The sequence below is a fragment of the Labrus mixtus genome, chromosome 7 (genome assembly GCF_963584025.1).
Source record: "Labrus mixtus chromosome 7, fLabMix1.1, whole genome shotgun sequence".
Taxonomy (NCBI): Eukaryota; Metazoa; Chordata; class Actinopteri; order Labriformes; family Labridae; genus Labrus; species Labrus mixtus.
In genome coordinates this window covers 1,513,670-1,536,690 of record NC_083618.1, presented here as the reverse complement: position 1 = coordinate 1,536,690, position 23,021 = coordinate 1,513,670, and the positions used below count along the sequence as shown (strand labels likewise).

The window sequence follows — 23,021 nt, the reverse complement described above, 5'->3', positions numbered from 1 at the left end:
ATTCAGCGGCTAAAAAGATCTCCCATGGCTGTAGCCTGCCACTGGATCAATGTTATGAGCAATGCAGATACACCGCTGCTAAACAGACTGGCCCCTGCCTCGAAAAGCCCGCCACCGTACCGGCTCCCCCAGGCTCGGATCGTTCGCCTAATGGAGGTCACCACTGGGGCCCCCACAAGGCCTCCTTATACCACCAAACAGGCCCCTGAGGATTCAACCTCCTTCTCTCCTTTGACATCACTCTATCCCTCCATCTAGCTCTTCCACTTTAATTAGGATGCGGACTCGTCCTTGTGTGCGTTTGTTGCTAATATGAAGAGTGTTGTGTTTTTCAAATGCAGACTGTAAGAAGTCCAGCTCGACTGTTTCAGGTGGGAGAATAAGAGTACAAAAAATCCCCCTCCCTCTTCCTCCCCCTCAACTTTGTTGCTGGGATCCCTCACCACATGACTCCCGACGAGTCATTCTCCTCGGCCCTGCATTTGTCTACTTTAATAACAGTGAAAATAGCAAGAGATGAAAAAAAGAGGGGGGGGGGGGGGGCAATGGAAAAGAACCTGCATATTTGTCATTTCCGATTGTTTACCTTTTTCACGGCAAATTGATTTTTACATCTCCTGTTACTGGAAGCTCTCTGGGCTCGGCTGCCAGGCCTGTCTGGTTCTGGCCTCAGTTGCCAAGCCCCCCTCTCTGAACGGGCTTTATGACCTGGCTCAGGGGAGGACTTTAAGGCTTTCAACTCACAAGTCATTTCAATGATACAATACTGCTTTTGTCCTAACCACCTTTGTTGTTTTCTTTCTCTTTCTCTTTCTTTCTCTCTCTCTCCCTCTCTCTCTCTCTACTGCCTCTCACTCTCTCTCTCTTCCTTTCTTCTCTTTTCATCTCTCACTCCCCTAATCCTCTCGGTGAGTGTGAGCCACCTTTTTTTTCTTGTCCAAACCTGCTTGTTTGCAGTAAAGGTGGACTTGTTGCATCATGACAATAAAACAGAAAGAAGGTGCTTGTAGGAAACACACACACACACACACACACACACACACACACACACACACACACACACACACACACACACACACACACACACACACACACACACTGAAATCGTCCAGCTGACATTTAAGGCCTTCTGTGGGGCGAGCCTGCTTGAAGCAGGATAGAGTTTCTCTGTGGTGGCAGGGCGGTGCGCTGTGGTTCCGATCTTCCTAGGTTCTGGTGAACTGAGGTTTTGCCTGCAGGGACCTCCAGTGAGCCCGGCAGCAGGTCTGAGCTAAACCGAGGCCAGAGCCAGGAATAGTCGTCAGGCCCTAATGGTGTGTTTGTAAGGGCGAACCCAAACAAACAACCTGTAGTTTGAACTGAAGGAGCGAGTGAAGCTCGGGCCAGATGCTGGTCAAGAGGAGAAAGACACACAAACACACAGCGTGTATGTATACAGAGGAGCGCGGCTGAAATAGACTTGTGGCAAAAAGAAGTGCACCACTAGTTTACCTCCAAGACTAAAGTCAGGGCTTTGCGCACATGTCTGGACTTCTGCCTTACACGCAGTCTCCATATGCGTGTGTGTGTGTGAATGTGAATGTGTGTGTCTGAGGATATCTCTCCATATTCAAACTAATGAGAGAAAACAGGCAGAAAAACCTCTGCCTTAATTACTCCCTGAGGACTGAAGTTTCAGCACGGCCATGGTGCATAAACAAATACATGCTCTCTCACACACACACACACACACACACACACACACACAAACGTATGCGCACACACACAGTCACAGCAAAAGGCTGACATTTACATTTGCTCACCTGTTGAACATGTGTGTGTATTTGAGACTATGTGAAACTGAATGTGTGAATAATTCCAGAAATAATCACATATCATGACAGAGAGGAAAGGACACGTGCTAATTGGAGCTCTGCCTAACAGGTATGTGTGAGTTTATGTATTAAAGGGCATTTAGTAAACAACATAAACACCCTTCACAACTTTGCCTACACACAGTGGGTAAACTCAGTCTGATCTCTTGAAAGGAGAAATCGAAATGGAGCTTTTATGTAAAAATGTCACACCTGTGTGTGTGTGTGTTTGTGACTGTGTGTGTGTATGTGTATGTTTGTGTGTGTTTTCAGAGCAAGAGAGGAGGACAAACAGAGAGATAATGTGGCGCACATGAGGTCAATGTTATTATGAGTTCACTGTCTTTGTCACACGGCTTCAGTTCTGACTTTTCTGGATTTAATAAAGCTTTTAATTCATCCAATGTTAGCCTGCAGCAGAATTCAACAACTACAATAGTCACACACACACACACACACGCACACACACACAAACACGCACACGCACATGCACATATAAATACACTAGTTATTTCAAATCCCACTAACCCTCAACCAAAAAGATCTATGACAAAATCAGGCAATCATTTTTTTCCCCGTATGAGTGAATAGTTAGTTGGGGAAAAGGAGTCTTTGTGGCGAACACACACGCACACATACACTCCCTGCCCAGTGTTTGTGGTGGCGGAGCACAGCTGGTAACATCTGGATGTATTTAAGAAGTGTTTACATTTCCAAAATGCTGAAAAACTATACAGAAAGAAAGAGACAGAGACAGGATTCTGAAAAACACTGCAGGTGCCAGAAGAGTAATAAAGCGAGGAGCGAGTTCCCAAAGAGAAGATTGTTTCAACTCTATCACACACACGCATGCACTCACACAAACACACACACACATGCTCATAACCATTGGCCAACTGTAGTTATTGCCATAATCCTCATCCAACAATAACTGACATCTGGTGCACTAATTGGCAGACTAAAGCTTCTCTGTCTGAGTTTTGTCCCTTCAAGCTTTCCGTATTGAAGCTGCAAGAATGAAAAGCAGAGATTGCACATCAGCTTCACTACACGCTCAGCCGCTGACAACCACTCTTACGCGCACAACGCCCTCACACACACACAAACAGATGCAGGACTGCACACACACACAAAGACACACACACAGTCACAAAACAGCTGCATTTTCAATTAACTTCCCCCTGAATGATGAAAACACAAAAAACAGTTGGACTTCATTCAGCCTAATCAAAGCTGACATCGAGTACATCTGTGTGACATGACGTCAACAATGACACAAACACACACACACACACGGCATACACACACACATTCACAGTCAAGAGGATGTAATTTAAGTGATTGGGTGTAATTTACTGGTGTAAGTTGAAACCAGACAGGGCAACTAAAGTGATCCCTGCTAGATCAAAAACAAAGCATGCACTCTATGGATTGGGGGGGTAAATACACACACACACACACACACACACACACACACACACACACACACACACACACACACACACACACACACACACACACACACACACACACACACACACACACACACACACACACACACACACACACACACACACACACACACCACGCCAGCAAGCACAGGGATAAACTCAAACTAAGAACGTATTAGTTAGTTGTGTGCTTTCGTATGGAGGTTCAGATATTTTGTCTGAGGTGTTTAAAATGGGGATCTGCTTAAATTTACATGTAATGAGTTTTTAAATAATATCCCACGCAAATTGTCCTTGGGATCACTCTAATCCTCTCAGGTATGCCACTTTCCCATGGTCCCACCTAACCTCAACACACGCACGCACGCACGCACGCACGCACGCACGCACGCACACACACACACACACACACACACACACACACACACACACACACACACACACACACACACACACACACACACACACACACACACACACACACACACACAGGAGAGATTATTAAAGCAACCTCGTGGCACATGGAGGTTCCTGATGGATTTAACATCAGGAATGATTGTTAACTTTTAGGACTAAAAAGGACTTGGAGTGACTCCTGAGAAGAAAAAAAAAAACGAGCTCTTAGCCAGACACATGGATCACATGACGTCGAGGCCACAGCAGCAACAACAGCGGCAACAGCAGCAGCAGCAGCAGCAGCCAGGACCCCTGGGAAAACGGCTCTGTACCATCTCTCAGATCACACGGACTCAGGGGCCAAGCAGTGATGCCTCTGTGCTGCTTTATCATATTTATGTATGAATACATACCATTCACACGAGCAGAAGGTTGAAGTGGTTTCTGACGTGAATATGTGCATCAGAGTCAAGTGGAGGGGGAAAAAAAAGATAATCAGCGTGAAATAAATTAAACCTATTAAGAGGAACATATGCTCAAGGTGACAGAAGAAATTAATTTGGCTTAACTATTGAGACCCATACCTCCACCCCACTATAGGATTTCTACCAAACTAATTATCACGCTCCACTTTCAGAAATAATAAGGAAAGTACTTAATAGGTTAGGATTCACCCCTGCATTCATATGTCCATTTAACATCCCTGCTTTCATGCCCACACACTCGTCTCTTAATGCAATTTCACATCAGTGATTTAAAATAGAGGGAAGGAATTATATTTCAAGTGGTGTCAGGATTAGAATATACAAGCAGTGATATTAAAATACTGTAAGGTCTTATTGTGTGTGTGCTGAGGCTTTCTGAGTGGCTGGAGCGGAGGTAAAGATGTTAAATAATGTTTTTGTCACACTTTAAGACGACGGAGGAATTACAATGAAACCACAGATCTGCGATTAGTCTCCACTCACTGTATATTAATTTGGTTTCCTCTCTGCTTAATGCTGGTGAGGACTTTAATTTTTAAACAGAGCGCAGATATGAAAAGACCCCCAAGTGTGTGCTCCGACGCCAGCAAGCCGAGTCTGTTTATCTAGTCAGCCATTCCTTCCAATTATAACAACATCCAAATGCAAACTATTGTTTCATATCAAACATTCTTTAAAATTAAAATCACTTCTTCTTTTTCTTTTTTTTCTTCTTTTTTATCCCCTGCTTGCGCATCCACTGAATTAGCATTTTAGCGCCCCGGGCTATGGAGAAAGTGCGGAGTCAAAATGCAGGTTAGGCCCGTTTTTCTTCATTATCAGTGCAACAAAAGTTAAGCATAAAATACATGAAGAAAAAAGACCGAGCAAGCCCTGAAGATAGGTTTGATCAGAATTCTGTTTTTCCATTACTTATTTTTCAAAAGAATTTCAATGCAACGAGCATTAATCATGTATTTTTAAAGGATCTTTCTGTTTACTACAGCTCTTTTTTTTTCTAATTTAATATGCACCCTCATGTCCTTTTTTTCATATTTGCGAACAGCTCACACAACAGCATGCCGACATGAGCCACCCATGGCCTATTCCTGAACAGTGGCTCATCAGCTGAGCCGCAGTGAGACAGCACCAAAACTAAACAAAAAGACAACATGGAGACACTTTGGTCTGTGGTGGTTTTCTACTAAACTCTAAAGTGTAGGCAGGGGAGAAAAGGGGAAGAGGAGTTCACATTATCTAAGACAATTCCAATTAACACTCTCCCCCTCATTAATTAGCTTCTAAAATAGCTAACCAACAAACCCAAAATCCCAAACCTGACGCCACGTGTTACTAATTACATCTTATGTCAGGAGCATCTGATGCAGAGGAGAACCTGAGAGTGTGAATGACAGACCAGCTGGTCAGAATAACCCATCATTATTTTTCTATTTAAAAAAAAAAAGGTATAAAAATGTCTGCCTTTTTGTCAGCTCTCTGGTTTTTTCTGTTAGGGAACTTTATTGTTTTTCTGTTGGACTTTTTACTACAACTCATTTAAAGAAACACAAACAGTATAAGAACTATATTAGGACTGATCATTCGATACATCACACACTTTAGCAAGTACCATTTTACCTTAATGAGAAACAATAGTTCACACAAGATCAAACTAAATATTTCAAATAAAGAGCACAGTCAGAGATCTAAGCTGGACTAATTTAAAAAAGAATGAAGGGTTGGAAAAGAGCTAAAGCGAAGGAGCAGAGAAGCAGATATCTTTTCACCGTCTGCTGCTCATTTGCTCCTTTAACTCACTGGTCAGTTCTTCCACTGTTTAATGCAAACAGATGAGGCCTTTTCTCGCTCTTTTTCCAAAGCCTTTTTTTTTTTTAACGGTGGCTTCTTGGCCTCTGCTGTAACGTCAGCACAGTGTATTAAAACAGCATGTGTCCCAGTCTGCTGCACACACACACACACACACACACACACACACACACACACACACACACACACACACACACACACACACACACACACACACACACACATATACAAACACCCACAGAATAAAACACACATTCTCTAAGCACTTGGACATTTGCTATAGTGAACTTTTAACCCCTTTCTTGGGGCATCAGGGTTGAGGGTTGCGCTTGTATATATCAGATATGCAGATACAACATGTGCAATCAGAGGTAGGAATCAATGTGAGTTGCATTAAGATGTCATATATCTTCCGCTCCCAATCGGTGACCAGTGCTGATGGCTAACAAGACAGAGATAAGCTCAGCAAACATCTCACCTGGCCACATGGTGGGCTGTGAGATCCCACTTTAATAAAAGGCAGCATAATTCATCTGCTTTTCATTATGCACATGGCAGCGTCAGGACAATATGGTCGCTTTAAGAATAGCTTTTAATATACAGAGATATCCATCAGGTAGATTTTACATTGATTTTTTTTGACGCTGCACCGCCCCTTCAAACTCTCTCTCACACACACACACACACACACACACAGTGGGTAAACTAGGTGACACACACACAGTGGCACATAATAAAAAACACATGCTGTCACACAGTGATCTGTATCTGGACAAGTCAAACTGTGATAAAGTCACTCTTCAACTCCAGCAATCGATGGAAGTAATTTATTTACCTCGCCAGGCAATTTCTGCTCTGTCTTCAGAGAGGAGGAAGAAAGAGAGAGAGCGAGAGAGAGAGAGAGAGAGGAAAGGGGAGAGAGAGAGAGGGAGAATTGGCAAGCATGTGTGAGTGAGTGGTGTGTAAATTAATCTAGCAGCAGTTGCGATCCAGAGCCATGTATAAGTCCATAAAACAAGAGGAGGTTAAAGTAGCTCACATCAGCCATATACACATGAGACAAAGGTCCAACACCAAAAAACACTTCTTCCATGGAGAGAAGGCACATGAAACATTATCAAGAAGTATCCCTGAATGCCACTAAAAAGAGGGGGGAAAGGAACAGGAGTTCTTTCTAATCCCTTTTTTTTTCTGTCTATCCATTCAAAAGCAACACGCACCTGAAAGAGAGAGAGAGAGAGAGAGAGAGAGAGAGAGAGAGAGAGGCCTGTCCACAGTGCTTAACTTTAACTCAATGAAATAAAAGGCACTTCACTAAGCCTCAATCATCGATACAAACACTGCTGCTGGCTGCTGCTGCTGCTGCTCACACACTCACATCTGCACATACACAAGCAGATACACACTTATCCCACCTCCTCAGATGCTCATGCATATGCATGTCCATTGTGATTTATGCATCCTGGCGGGGGTGTGAGCCTATCTGAGAGCAAGGCCAACACACAGGTCAGCTCATTTGTAAATCAGTTGCCTATTTATGGATGTGTAGGTGTGAGTGTTTGTATGTGTGTGTGGATGTTTGTGCCTATAAATCTGTGTTTATGTGTGGAGGTCAGTGTTGGAATCAGGCTCGTAATCGCTGCAGTCGCTTCATTCATTATATTTATTTGCAGCTAATGGTCGTTTTGAGCGTAAATCAGAGAAGTTGTACACTATAAGTTGCCGTCCCTAATTTGTGTGTGGGTTAGGGTTAGTGTGTTGTATGAGTGTGTTTTAAGTCGTGTCCACTGAGTGCTGACTAATCCTGCCAACCCAGTGCTCTGACCCCGCTCTCTGCAGCAGGAAGTCACCCAACTTTCTGACCTTGCTTATTATTCCCAGGGAAGGTTGTGGAAAAGCCTTTAGAAAAACCGCCTTCCCATCAGAGTGGCTGTCGGACGGGGTCGCCTCCGTCTCCTCCGTATGCACGGGTTTATGGGTTAAAAAGAATAATCCAAGATCTACACCCTTAGAGGTGTTAGGGGTTAAATGTACGTAAATGTGCGCCATAATCTGCATAGTGCACACAGTGAAGAAAACAGTGTGCGCTCTCCCTTTGTGGAGATTCAGTGGTGTTGCTCCACCCTCCTCACTCCCTCCTCCTGCTCCCTCTTCTGAACAACAGATTTGGGCTAATAGGGCAGCTGCTTGTCCCCCGCACCCCCTTCCCTAAAACCCGCTATGCTGCTCCCCCTGCAACCCTTCTCAAAAAAAAGCCCAGGAGGAAGCCTGTTGTTTTCAACTTGTTTTTGACGGCTGTGAGGGGAAAAGTTCCAACTGTTGGAAAGCTCATCCAAGAAAAAAAAAAAAAGAAGTTCTTTTTAATTTGCCTGCTTTTTTTTTCCTTGAGTGTTGCTTTGGAAACATTTCCCCAGATCATTGAAAAGATAGCAATAATGGAGGAAAACTAAGTGAACCAAGTGGCTGTCTGTTTATCCATCTATCCATTTACTCAGCTCTCTGTCTCTCCGTCTGTTTTTGCTACGTTGTCAACGCAGGCAACTGTATCCCAGAAATAAACCCTGCATAAGGCCGGCCAGCAGCCACGGTTTGTAACGTCATCACTCACAAACACAACAGTTTATATGCCCCATAATGCAAAAAAGAAAAAAAAAAATCAATTGGAAAGGCTACAGGAAACGCCTGGTTATACAAGAAAGGAAATATATTGCAAGCTATTGCAACACAAAAAAAAATCACAACAGGAAAAACAGATGAAAAAAACAGTGAAACACAATCAATCCCTTGCGGTGTGTGTAAGTGAGCTCAGAGTGATGTTTCAAGGCACTGAAAACTACAACAAGCAAGTGCACGTCCAATCACATCAGACACTAGGTTCTGACCTCTGTGTGTGCGTGCCAGTGTTTTTTGGTGTGTGTGTGTGGGGGGGGGGGGGGGGGGGGGGGGGGAGCCAAACTGTAAGCCATATGCCACTCGTGTGCCACCCCCTTTAACCATTTACACACATACACACAAACAAACTTGCACGCATGAACACACTCAGTGCACGCACACAGGCTTGTCTGTAAAAAAAAAAAAAAAGCCCCTCCACTTCATTAGGAAAGTAAACACAAGTGCTGTCTGAAGTGGCTAATTAGAGACTAATTACTCCCTGCTCGTTACTAATGCAAATTAGATTACGCTGCTTAACTTCCTCGTGTCCACAACGCTGCTGTTAATTGAGGCCTTTTGAAATTAAATTACCCGCTAATTAGCATATCAAAACCATTAATTCTGAGCAAGGAGGGGAAAAAAACAACAACAAATGCCAAGTTTTGCTAATGCGTTTGGCTAATTGAATATGTACGCTCAATACACGGGGTTTGTGCCAGGAATACCTATTCAGCTGATCAGCACACATGCATGCGTGTGTACGTGTGTGTGTGTGTGTGTGTGTGTGTGTGTGTGTGTGTGTGTGCACTAAGCCAGACAGACACACCACGCATCATAAGAGCAGCGTATAATTAAAGGAACTATTCCATCTCTCCAAACGCTTTGTCAATATTTCCCTCTGAAGGCTCAACTCCACTGATGTTCACTGCACGGGGAGCGAGGGATACAGCGGAGTGTGAGAGGGGATGGATATTCATCTCATGAGAGGCAACATCTGAATGTGGAGTGCGTGTGTGTGTGCGTGTGTGTGTGTGTGCGTGTGTGTGTGTGTGTGTGTAAGTGTTTGTCCAGACTTCTTTGAAGTAAGAAACTCTGTCCGTCCTAAAGCCCCCAAACCCCCTACCAGCTTTTTCTCCGCACCCCCTCCCTCTCTTCAACTCGACCCTCTTCACCTCCGCCACCATACCTGTCCAATTAGAGCAACACACACACATTCACACACACACATCCATACACATTTTATAGCCACTAGCAGGTGAGCCGCCCTATCTATCCTCCAATCAAATGATTTTTTTTCTCCCTTTTCTGCCTGAATAGATGATTTGAAACTTTTGATTTGAGATGGTGAAAAATATTCATTTTCCTGCGTATGAATAAGACAGAGACTCGCCGAGCTGCCAGGAGCTATTAGCCCCTTTAATCTGCTGACGAAATAAAAGAATCATACATCTAAAAGATCCATCTCAGCTATGCATGTAAAACCAGCAGAAATAATGTCATTCTGAACGACTCCCTTTCCCCCTTTTCCTAAATATCTATCCAATCAGGCTGTGTGAAAAGCCCCATTCAGGTGGGCCCCTTATAAAAAGTTTCATCTTATTACACTTTCCAACTTCTCGTTTCATTATCCCTATAATAGCAGATGAAAAAACCAATGGTAAAAATTGAGAGGTAGCCATACAAAAAAATTAAATAACCATGATAATTAGATGTAAAGATATTATAATTCCTTTAACAGGATGCATAGAAACTGCTGCTCGACAATATTTGCCCTAATTGCCAGAATTATCATATTAACCAGTTACCATTTGAGTAAGTTGATTAAAAAATTGATTATTCGTCTATTTCTTTTAGGAGTTTCTTAATCAAAATCTTACATCCTTGAAAAATTAATTTGAAGCCGTTTCTTATCAGTTAATTAAATCGGGTTGGAAGTCATTTTTTTTTTCCGCGCAGCATGATTAGAACGGTTCTGTTCTCTTCTGTTCAGACACCATGACGTTAGAGGGGGAACTTTTCACTGTCTCATCAAACATTCACAACCACAAGAATAGGACTTCTTTGAAGGGCCCGCCGCCTTTTTTTTCTCTTCTCCCTTCCAAACCTCTGCCTTTCTGATAAATTGTGCTACACCCAATAGATCTTTCTTTCTCGTTAACACATTCTCATTAACGGACACAGAAAGCAGAAAAGGAGAGGAGAGGGGAGGGGGAGAGAAAAAGAGAGAGAGAGAGAGAGGCGGAGGAAGGATAGGAGGGGGGCAAGAGGTGGGAAAACAGGGCAAAAAAAAAAAAAGGAACAGAACCAGTGGCAGAGATAAAGTCAATGGGATAAATGAATACAATGACACATTTTACCACACAATGAACAAACTAAATAATATAAAGACAACACAGGCACACACTCAGATGGTGTTGCCTGGGTGACAGCCTTGGGGTGGCCTTAGCTCAGACTAAACAACTAAGCCAAAAGCTAAAACAAAATCGGCCGTTACTACAGAAACAAAATGTCTTTTTGACCAAATTGTAAACCATTTTTTTGCTATTTTAATTTTGTGAAAATAAACAGTAAAGAGAACTGCAAGGCCGGTGAGGATTGATTTTTCTGTCGTATATAATAGATTTTTACCACAGTCTGTATTCATTTAAATGTACAGCTTTACAGCCTACACATCTGAGGGTGACTTCACCTCAGAAAACTAGTTTTCTATTTCTGGAGGAAGACTAATTATAAAGCTGTGCCCCCTGGGAGAGAAAAGCCCCTCTTGAAGGAGAGAGAGAGTGAGAGAGAGAGAGAGAGAGAGAGAGAGAGAGAGAGAGTGAGAGAGAGGGAGGCAGAGAGTCCATTCAGCTCAGCTGGGGCATCAATGGAATATAAGTTTGTCTCTCTCTACTTCAGCGAGCAGCCGAGCAGAACCGAACAGATACAGTGTGCTCCACTCATCTGTCCATCCTCCCGGCTCCTCTGGGAGGTATGGGAGGATTGGAAGGGGATGGGAGGAAAGGAGGGGAGGGGGTTCAAAAGGAGAATTAAGAGGAGAATCACTGAGGATACAGAGCAGGATGGTGAGTCGCTCTGATTGGATAATGAATTGAATGATTATCACAGCCTGGGTAGTAAAAGTTACACACAAATCTCAGCACGTCATCAGCCAATCAACACACTCCCTCATCAACCAATCAAAGACATCATCCGAGGGGTTGTGGTGGTGGTGGAGGTGTGGGGGGCTTTTCACTTTCCATCAGCTATTCTCCTTCTATTTCTTCCTCCCATCTCTCTCTCTCTCCTATTCTCTAACAAAACGTCATCTCGTCATTGCTACGGCTGCCCTCATCTTTCTCCGCGAGAGACAAGAGAATTCTCAAAGCCACAATTACCGCACACAACTATCAATTTCCTCTTCTATTAACCCTGTGGGGAGAGAGGGGACAAGGGAGAGAAAAACGGGATGAGAGATTCAAATTGGGGATGAAAAGAGGGCCCACCTCAGGCCTTGCTCATCCTCCTTCCTTCTTCCCCCCCTAAAAGGTGCAGTCATGCATTTGAGGGGGGGGGGGGGGGGGGGGGTGATTATACCTCCTCAGGATGAACTTGACCCCACCACTGGAGGTCAAATAAGTTACTATACAGAACAGCGCACCCCCACTACCCCAGCCCAATCCGGGCTACCAGCAAATAGGCCGTGCCACTGTTCCACTAATGCAGACTGTAGCGCTCAAACCACAGCACATAGGTGTTGAAAGCTATGAGAGATAGACAGGGGTGTAGAATAAGAGGAAGACAAGAGGGAAAGAATGAGTAAAGAAGAAAAGGGGAGGAGGACAGAGAGAAAGAGAGGGAGGGGTAAAGGAGGAGTTGTGTTTCTTAGATCAGCGTCTTTAAGGGCAACTGTGACGGCATGCCTGCTCTCTCCCCTCTTCTCCTCTTCTTTGCTTTTTCCCTTCCCTTCCCCACCCACCTCCTCCTCTTCCTCCCCTCCAACCACTCTCTAAGTGAGCCCCATGGGGTAGTCGCTCAAACCAAACCAAGCCCTCAGCAAAGTTTCGAAGGCAAACTTTTCACAAAGCCCCCCAGAAGCCATAAAGCGTGCCACGGTTTCATTGCCACTCTCAAGTCTCCTCCTTTCCCCCTTTTTTTTGTAATCTAGTCGTTTGTTCCTCCCTCAGTCCACTCTCTTGGTTTGTAGTGACTCCTTTGCGAGGCTAAAGCGCTATGACTAACCTTTTAGACAATGGAAACCTGGAGAAGAAGAAGTTGCAGATTAGGGCTGCAGGTTTGCATGTGGCAGAGCTGACCTTCACTAAGGGAATGGACATTGTGCTTATCAAACAACCACATAAACTGCCTTTTAACCTTATATTATATGTCCTTTGTCATAGCCGGGTTTTTGTTTTCTTTACTTCCTATACTTTAAATTCATAAGTATAATAAAAACTCCAAAAAATAAATCTGTAAATGTGACACACTTTACCGGCAATTTGGAATCTTACCAAAAACTTTTGGTTAAAAAACGTATCTAATGTAGGTCAAGAACAAGTAAGTTAGCAGACAAGACCGAGCAATCAACATAATCCTAATGCTTTTCTTACATTCTGAAAATCATTTTGAAAAGGTTTCACGTAAAGTCTACTGGTCTGCTTACATTCAAATCAAGCCAGAAGGGGAAAGAAGAGAGCAAAATGTCCCTTTCTACATTTTCCAATGTATTCAGTCTATCCTAGGGACAGAAAGTTTAAAATACATTTTAAATCACACAAGTAAAGAATGTGGCTAGGGGGTTATTGATAAACCTTCTTTAGACTCGTGTCTTTGCACTCGTATTAAATAATGATTCTTATTGAAATGGGGCCTGAGTAGCAGCAGCAAATGTTGGAGGTAAACTGTGATGACAGCTCGGATGTAATGAAGAGGCTGAGAGAACACAGAGCTTCCATAATTAGAGACAACAGGCATGACAAGGAAAGAAGAAGAGGAGGAGGAGGAGAGAGGAACGAGCACAGACGGTACTGGAGTGGAGGGGGGGGGGGGGGGATGGACGGCCAGGAGAAAGTGCAACAGAATAAGACACGAGGCAGAGAAAAGTGAGAGAAAGGCAGTAAGCATAGAGTTCTTTGCTTTGACAGGGGGGGAAAAAAAGACTTTCCCACCAACCACAGACCAGATATGAAGACATCCTGTATGTGCGCATGTGTGTATTTGTGTGTGTGCTGCCTTTTGAGTGACGCACAAACATTTTTTTTTCTGACATTTTGTTTTAGCTCTGGTAAAAAGGACAGATAAAAATTGTCTTTTTTAGCTTTTTTTCCAACTTGTCTCGTCAAAAAGTAAATCAACGTTTTCAGTAGCAGAAGGGACAGTGTGTGTTGGAAACATGGTGTTGTGCCTTTGTAGATACAGAGTGAAAGTGAAAAGTGACAGCAGTGTATTTGACTGTTGCTGTTTTTCTTTCTTTTTCAATTTTAATCCAGGAACAAATTGTTTTAATTAATTGTCAAAAGAAATTCTAATAGCTTTTTTTATATTAAAACTCTAACCATAATGTATTGAAGTTGAAAATGTAAAAAAACAAAAAAACTACAGAGCATGTAAATTAAAAAAAAGAACTAGAAAACTTTTTTTTTTTTCAATTAACCTAAATCTGATAATGGTAAATACATTTGAGGGTATCACACTCAGCCTGTAGGAGTGATCTGAAAACTGTCTCGGCTCAAAAAAATTGCAAAAACTATACCATCAAACACAACTTTTCCTCCTTCAACTGTTCGTTTCTTCTCGTTTTTTCCCTTTCCTCTCACCCCTGGCCAAAATTCTGCCGGCATACAGCTAACGCTGCTTCAAAGGCCAACGGCACACACAAGGCAAAAACACACACAAACACACACTCTGCCGCCTCTCTCCTCAGGAACATGAGAGTCGGCTCTCGTTCTCAGGCTGGTAAAGCTGTGGTGGACAGCAATCTTGATCTGGCAGGATTAGGCTACTTTTATTTCCCCGAGGGAGGACGGGATGAGGAAGAGGAGATGGAGGGAGGTGAGTGTGCATGTTGGGTGGGGGGGGGGGGTAAAATCCTTCTACAAATGTCAGACAATGACCGGTGACCAGAGATACACACATAAGCACGCTCATACACTCATAAACACAAGCGCACAGCCAAAAAGTGCCACCCAGAAAAGAGACTCATCACTCTCCGTCTCGTCAGTGTGAGGAAGACGAGATGTGGGGGCAAGAAGGGAGCATGGAAGGAGGAGGAGGAGGGAGTAAAAGAGGGAGGGAGTAGGAGAGGGGGGATTACACAATTATTCAGATAACAGCTGGGTATAATCTAGTGGCAGATGTCTCTCGGTCAACAATGCCCACCACACACAGGCTTGCATGTGTGCACACATACACACACCAACAGTCTCAAGAGTGGAAAAACGGACACTGATGAACCAGCAAACAACTACACACCGACAACAACACAGCTCTGACATAGAAACTTTTATTTATTTAAAATCACCAGAAAGAATCTGTGAAAATAAAGCCTCTTTCTTTTTCCTGAGCGATGAAATGTCTTAGAAAATACACACACGTTTGGAAAGAGACGACCTGTTTGCTTTTCTTCTCCTCCGACAGCCGTCTGAAAAACAGAAACTAAAACCTGAGGAATTCTGTCCGAGGAGGAGAGCGTCGCGGGGTCAGGCATTGATTGACAGTTAATTGTGGTTTCACATGCACACACGCTATATAAGCACACACACACACACACACATGCAGAACAGCATCCCTCTTAACTGCGAGCAATCTCCAAGACTCCTGATAGTGTCTTTGCACTCCCCCCCTCCTCCCTCCTTCCCTCCCCTCTTACAAAAGGCCACTATAGAAGCCATAGTGTCTGCACCCCACTGGGCAAAGCCTGTACAGTCTCTTCACCTTCAGAGCCAACAAAGAAGAAAGAGAAGAAGAAGAAAAGGAGGAGGAGGAGGACAGAAGTTGACAGACAGGCAGACACAGAGAAAAAATTATATCCATCACAGCTACTCTTAAAATGATCTTTACATTTTTCTCGCTGAACTTTTTGGGGAAACTAAATTCTCGCCCTCTTTCCCTCAAATCTTCATCTTTGCGAGCAGCAAAATAAGCGCAGCCCAAGCTAGCGGCGAGAGCGGGCTCCGTCAATCTGTCATCGCAGGCAGCCCATTGTGATTGGGTTTAACACTGGTTAACAGCTCGTCCTGTCAGGGGATGGATCATCCCGCGGCGCCTCACATGCTAATAGCTTAAGTAGGCATCCCATGTCCCCCGGAACTAATACCATAAATACTAATACCATAAAAGAGCAGCGCATAGTAGCGCTCCAGCCTCACTTTCGCCCATGTTAGCCAACATCCTGATACTTTACGGATTAGAACGCATAATGAGATGCATTTAAATGGTTATTACCTCGCCGGTCCAGGGACAGATACAAGAGGAAATACTGCACTGCTAATTTCCTATCATCATATGTAAATGTAAAAGTCAAACCCATTGACAAAATTCAAATATTCCGATGCAAATGCTAATATAATTCAGATTAATAGCAGATCAGATAAGTGGAGTCAAAATTTGACGTTGGTAAAATGGAAAAGAGTGGTGTCATCAGCGAAGAAATTTATATTTCAGGATTCTACCAAATTTTTCATGCGGGGGGATTCATAAGAGAAAAAAAAATGTCAAAGTGATCAAGTCAAGTTTTAGTGGAGTTTAAAGGCTTGGATGTGAATACCTGTGTGCTCTCCTTTTTTACTCCTCCTCTGCAGATTTTTCAGCGCTGCTTCACCGCGGACAAACGAGGAAGTCGAGCTGTTCTTCTAACGCGTCTTTACAGTAACATGCAAAATGTGTGCATCCATGACAATCTTATTCCCCGCGCCTCACAGCTGTCACCTACCCTTCATCCTTTTCTTTACATATTAAAGCAGCGCTGCAGAAAGTTTTGTCACATTGTTGTTCTGAGAAAAGCTTTTCCACTGATCTGCTCCCTCGGTTTCCCCCCCCCTCGCTCGATTGACGGCTGCCCTGTCAGTTTGTCGCGGAGCTTTAGAAAACACCAACGGCTCTCTGATGAAGTGCTCACAAAAGGTCAGAGGGTGGAGGCGATGGAGAGGAGAGGGAGAGAGAGAGAGAGAGAAGGGAGGCTGGAGAGAAGGAAGGGAAGACGGGATGGAGTGAAAGAAAATCCATAACACAAATACAGCTGTCAGGAGCGATGCAGAGTTAGCGGGCGACACAGCAATGCGCAGCAGAGGGCTTTATCCAGAAGATGCTCTGCTTGTGCACTACAGGCGTTCTCAAATCTTGCTCTTTTTTATTTTTCTGCTTCCACTGACCATCTCTCGTGGTCTACCTCACTGTGCCACTGACCCAATGATCCCGTGTGACTCTTCCTTTTTCTGTCCACGGAAAACGAACTTGACAGCTCCAACTGCCTTACTTCACGATCTACTCTCCTTCTGCACGCCTCCTGCTCAGCTCCAGCCATGGCCTCAGGTGCCAAGAGCACTCTGAAGGGGCTGATCTAATGCTTCCTCCTTCGCTGTAATGACCCACGCCTAAACCCCCCCTCCCTCCCCAAACCCTTTTCGCTCATATATTCTATCTCTTGCTTCCTTTCCCACCTGCCCATAAGGAAACAGCCTCTTCCTCTCTGAGCTGTTGGGTCACTTTTTCACACATCCATCAGTTGTTAATGGGGCTGATGCTGCTGTGGAGCTGGAAAAAAAACATCTCCAGTAAAACAGCACACACACACACATAAATAGATATTTGTACATATATATATATATAGAAAAAGTCGTCTGAAACATAAGTTAAACCAAAGTGTCAAGCTCAGGCGATCGCCTTACCAGTGAGAGAAAGAAAAGAGCGTCAATTTGAAATAACTTTGTGAAGATCTGTCATCACAAATATGGTGACAGCAGCCCTGCTCAAAAGCTCACAAGGGAAGAAGAGAAAGATGACAATATACAACAACTGCTATCTCTCTCTCTCTCTTTCTCTCACAGGTGGTCAACCTCCTTAAAAAAAAAAATCTGCCTGAGGCATCTTCCCCACTTTCCTTCTGCGCTGTCCTGAACGACACTGCCTTCAGACCCATTATAAAAACACATCTCATCTTTGAAAAATGTGCGGGATATTATGTGCACACACACACACACACACACACACACACACACACACACACACACACACACACATATTCAGCCCTCAACATCTCCAAAATAACAGGTTCAATTAGAACCACATGTATAATCAGGCCTCGGTCTGCAGCAATGTGGCGGCAGTTTCACTGTGCAGTCAATCACTTCAATACACCAGCAGAACATTCCCCCACTTACTCCCTGCCCATGAAGAACAACACTCTGATTAAGTCAATTAATTTCTCCATTATATTTCATTAACATATTTTTAAAGAGGTAACAAGCCTGTAATTGCTTTGATAATGATATTATATGATTAAATATAAAGGTGTTTGGATTTTTTTTTAACTTTAACAAAAGAAGGGACGATTTTATTTTATTTAGAAATATCAGAAATACACTAGATTTAAATTTCTTTCATTTATATGGCTCAAATATGCAGTTGTTACAAGCTGTTGAAAATCTTAAGTTGTTGTTTTTTCATATAGTAAAGCTAAATAAAAAATCAGCTGAAATGCTCACACTCGACAACATCGGCAGCTTCAGGACCAACGCTTGAAATGATTCCTTTTAAAACACACGCTTCGGCTCCCTGCACAGTTTAATTTTTCCGCTTTTTCTCAAAGCTTATCTAAAGGATATTGAAAATTTAACCATTTCAGCTTTTAAACACTAAGTGCTACAATCGAAGTAAAGCTGTGAGTATCTATGATGGGTCAAACCCTACATGTATGGCAGAGTCGTATACGGGTGCTCTTCAACATCACTTTGGAGCAAAAAGCCCACTCAGACTTGTGGGTTTGGGAAAGCAGGAGGGCTTTAATGAAGACAGCGTCACAGATGGAGAGATGGACAGGCGAGCCATCAGCGCTACCGACGCACAGGACATTTAAAAACTTCAAATACTGGCCATTTTCACTCAAGCAGGACAGGTGAATTGAGAAAAAAGCACTCAGATATATACACTCTTCCACACGTAGCTTGACGTGCGCTCATGCTGGAGGTAAGGACCCTCTGAGTGAGTTTATGGACTAACACAATCATACTGGTGGCTTTTAATCCTGCTGAAGGGGTTTTAAAGCGCATGAGATTCACAGCCATTATTACCCGTCTCGAGTCTCACACCAGCACACGCAGGGCCAGGATGAGAATCATCTTTTAAGTAATGTGTCAGTAAGAATAACAGAAACAATCGTCTGCTGGAGAACAGAGTGTGAGAGTGATAAAAATCAGCAGTACATGAGCAAACAATGAAGCAAAACAGGACATGGAAAAGACACAGCTGTCGACAGGAGCAGGGGGGGAAAAAAAGCAAAGAAGGAAAAGAGTTGGAGCGAGTCAGATGAGAAAAGGGTGGCAAACACACAGACACGGATGCACAATAGCCGGCAGAGAGAGTCAATCTGTCTCTGACACCTTGGGCTTCCTGCACACGTACTCTCGTTTTTATCCAAATAACTACTTCTGCTTCTCAAACTCTCTTTTGTTCACTGTCTCCTGTTAGATTTCCAAGAAAAGCCTGTCAGCACCACATAGAAATGTGAACTTCACAGAGAGTTTTTTACACCGTTGGTGAGTGCTGAAGTGTTTAAATAAAAGTTAAAACAACTGACTGTCTGTTCTATCTTTCAGCAGTGTTCTTCCCAAGCTTAGACAAAGGTTTCCTTTTGCTTGTGTGGAAGTTATTAACAGTGAGTCAATTTCAAATACATAATCACTATTAACCAAATTGTTTAGTACGCTTTTTTTTTGTTGTCCTAAATTTGTACATGGCTCCAGACATAAGCTGCTCACCTCCTGGGTGAAAAGGGAGACATTTAGCAGCTGAAAGAAAGTGCCGAAGTATAAATTTCCAGCTTTTTCTATTTGAAGAAAAAGGGAGAAAATCAAAACTGGACAATTGTTGACCCTCCCATTTCACAGCAAATTTTGCATATCGGACAAATTTATAGAGAGAATGTAGCTAATGTGAATTAAGTTAAAATGTCTGCAAACACTTGTTAAAATAAATGTCACTTTATTCAAATGCTCCAGAGATGCTGGTATGCAGATAAAATAAGCTCAGTTTTATTTTTTTATTTTTTTTATGTCAGGGCAACATTTTAAAATTCAAATGTAATTTTGTTTATTTAAACGAACTGCTAAATAAGCCAGCATGAACCGTTTTCACATTAAAAAAAACCCAAATGTGCAGCTTTCTATGCAGGCCTCAGTGTGATTCTTCCCAGTGATCTAAAGTTTGTTTGGGTTTTGGTTTTAAATCCTGCGCACACTTTAAACACCAGAAGCTCTGAGCACAAAATACCTGCTTTCCTGTCTGACACCAACAAACGTGACAAGGTCATAAAACGTGATGAAGAGCTTTTTCATTCCCGCTGGATCTTCTATTAAAGTGCAATTAAAAGTGTGTCATCGCGTCGCGGAAATGCCAGCACAGAGGACAGGAGAAGGGGAGGGGGGGTGCGGAGGGGGGGCACAACAGGAGAGAGAGGACACAGTAAATAAAATTAATTATGCCAAATGCCCCCGCACCCATCAATCACTGGGCAATAATGCCCGCGTCACAGAGAGCACCCACTCGGCCTGTATGCTTTTCTCTCAATGACAGACAACTAACAGCAATTAATTGTCATTTCATCTCTGTCTGCGTTTTGTCCGCAGCTCTCCATCATGCGCCAGCCGAGCTGACAGCGGGAATGTTCCAGATGATGTTTGAGATTTGACGAGAGGAGTTTTATTTTGAAGGGGGAGGAATAATAATAAAAAATTTAAAAAACACACACGTCTTAATTCGACAACAATTTAGCCTAATTGATGTGACGCTTTTATATGTTAAGAAATATTAGAGTCGGTTTAAACTGTTAATCTCGTTATAATGTGTTAATTCAAAAAGTTTAATCCCGGGTTTAAGTTTCTTATTTTCCTCTATAGGCAGCTAAAATCATTTTCCTTTTTTCGGTTGGGCCTACTCTTTATGTCGCTTTATGACTGCGAGGAGAAGGAAAAACATGGGCCATGCTGAGGTTCAGTCACAGATTCCAACTAAAATCTACCTCTAGATTTAGAACAATGTCTAAAACAGCCTTAAATAAGCAGGGGGATTTTTAGCCTTTATTTTACTGTCAAAAGTACAACACGTTTTCATGCAAACACTCAGCCTATTCTCTTTTTTTAAGAGGCATCTATAACAATGCATTAATAATAATTCCCCACAGATTGGATCTTTAGGCTTTAACACCTTCCGTTAAAAGAGGGATTAAACTTGAAATCCTTTTTTAAAACTTTCCCCTCGCGTCATCTTCTTTGACACTCGGCTGCATGATGTTATTTATTTACTAAGTCATGAGATAATATGGAAAATACAACACGCAAACAAAGTGAGGTCATAAACCGCGGTTCAAATTTCAAAAGTCAAAATGGTTTGAAAAGAAAGTCCTCTGACCTCTTGACCAAATCCATAAGAAGCTTTTCCTTTTCTTCTTGAAGACAGGGGCTCTATCTCCTGTTAGGACTGCGATGTGCCTTTTCTCATTTCAGCAGATTTTTGTATTTTATTTGAACAAGATACCCATACTACGAAGGTAAAGAGAGTTTTTATTTTAAGTTCGTCAGCTGTAAAAGAAGCGATGACAAAGCATTCAGAGCACTCACAGGCGGCTGTGAAAGTATCACCACATAACCTACCGCGGTGTTTATTGTCAAATCCTTTAACGACAAATTATTAACAGGGACGCAAATGACGTTTGGATGTTCCTTTCTGACATTTTAGCGAGATCAAAACCTGCGTGGAAAAACTTTTTTGTTGTTGTTTCACGAGCGGAGACTTCGGACAATAAGCAGCGGTCCGCTCACTCCACGAGACAAGCTTCAATAAATAACAATAGTTCAGAAAACAAATATCCCATTAAAAGCAACTGTCGAGTGAAAGATAGGCCTACTTAATATTAACTTTCTCCTGTGACACTTGCGACACGTGGAGTGAAACTTCCTCCATCGACGTTTTCGTCCTTTCCTTTGAAGGATCAGAAAAAGATGAAGAGTTCAAAGAGAGGTTTAAAACGTGGCTCGAAAGTTTTTGCGCTCAGCACTCAACCCGAAGGAGTCAGTGAAGTTAAAATGAGACATGGACGGTGGGAAAGTCTGGCAAGAGGAAAAGTGCGAGAGTGTCCCGCTCAATCATTTTCAATAACACCCTATCATATTATTAGACTGACTTGAAGTTTTGTATCAACTAAAGTGTAACTTTCAATGGAAGCACAGAGGGTGGAAAAGAGTGAAAAGGGATAAAATAAAAAAGGGGGAAGAGCAAGTGTAGATAATGCATCAACCTGTTCTCTTGTGTTCTGAAGAAGTCAACTTTCACGCCAGTGGTTGGACCATGTGGACAGCCCCGCTTCTGCTCCTCGAGCCCCCGGCGCGTCCACTCTGCCGCGGCGACAAAAAAGAGAGAGGGGGGACACCAACCGATCGACGGGACGAAAAAATCAAAAAAGAAACAGAGAGGAGAGGAGAGAGAGTGACAGAGAAATCTAGGATCTAAGACCGCAGGACCATTACTTTGAACGACAAAGCGTTGCTCGTTAGTCCTTTTCCTTTTTCCCTTTTGTGTGCGTCCTCTCTCCTCGGAGTGGCCCCTCTGGAGTGAAGTCAGAACAATACTGCCGCTAAAAACTCTGCCACTGTGCGCAAGTTGCCGCGGAGAACGAGCGCAGCCCTTTTCGTCTGCTTTCTCCCACGCAGCGCCTTCTCTCTTTCTCCACGAGGCTTCTTCTTTCAGCGCGAGGGAACCTCTCCGCACGGTCCTCACTTTTTGGGCATCCCCGGACTGTTGCTTGCTCGTTCGCTGGAAATCAGGGTTGAATCAGGGCTGTGTGTGTGAGTACACGAGTGTGGAGTGTGTGAGTTGCAGGAGGGGGACAGTTTGCTGCGTTACCGTAATGCCTCTAAAGCAGGTGCGCGTTTTTCATCTCTTGCCCTATCCTCGCAAAGCCCTGGCGCACAATAGGAAAACAGCAGCCGGTGTGAGAGCTCTCTCTCTCTCACTCACTCTCTCTCTCTCAGTGTGTGTGTGTGTGTGTGTGTGTGTGTGTGTGTGTGTGCGCGCGTAAGGGGAAGGCACTGATCTTTTGACCTCTCTTTGCATCCCGGCTGAGTTGTGCTATTGTGGAGGCAGAGAGGAACAGATGTTAGCCTGCACAGAGTTTGAGCTCAGAAAACAAA

The 23,021-nt window shown here is 43.3% G+C and overlaps 1 protein-coding gene across 3 annotated transcripts in view; it reads right to left on the bottom strand.

Moving 5' to 3' along the window:
• foxp4 (forkhead box P4) overlaps window positions 1-22,797 on the bottom strand; it is a 93,972-nt gene extending 71,175 nt beyond the window's left edge. For 2 of the 3 annotated variants that reach the window (XM_061041993.1, XM_061041994.1), the window contains exon 1: window positions 22,130-22,796. The gene's annotated coding sequence lies outside the window, so the exon portion shown is untranslated. Of the gene's footprint in view, window positions 1-22,129 lie in introns of all 3 variants that reach the window. The other variant, XM_061041995.1, reaches the window with a different exon arrangement.
• Between the last annotated feature and the right edge of the window lie 224 nt (window positions 22,798-23,021).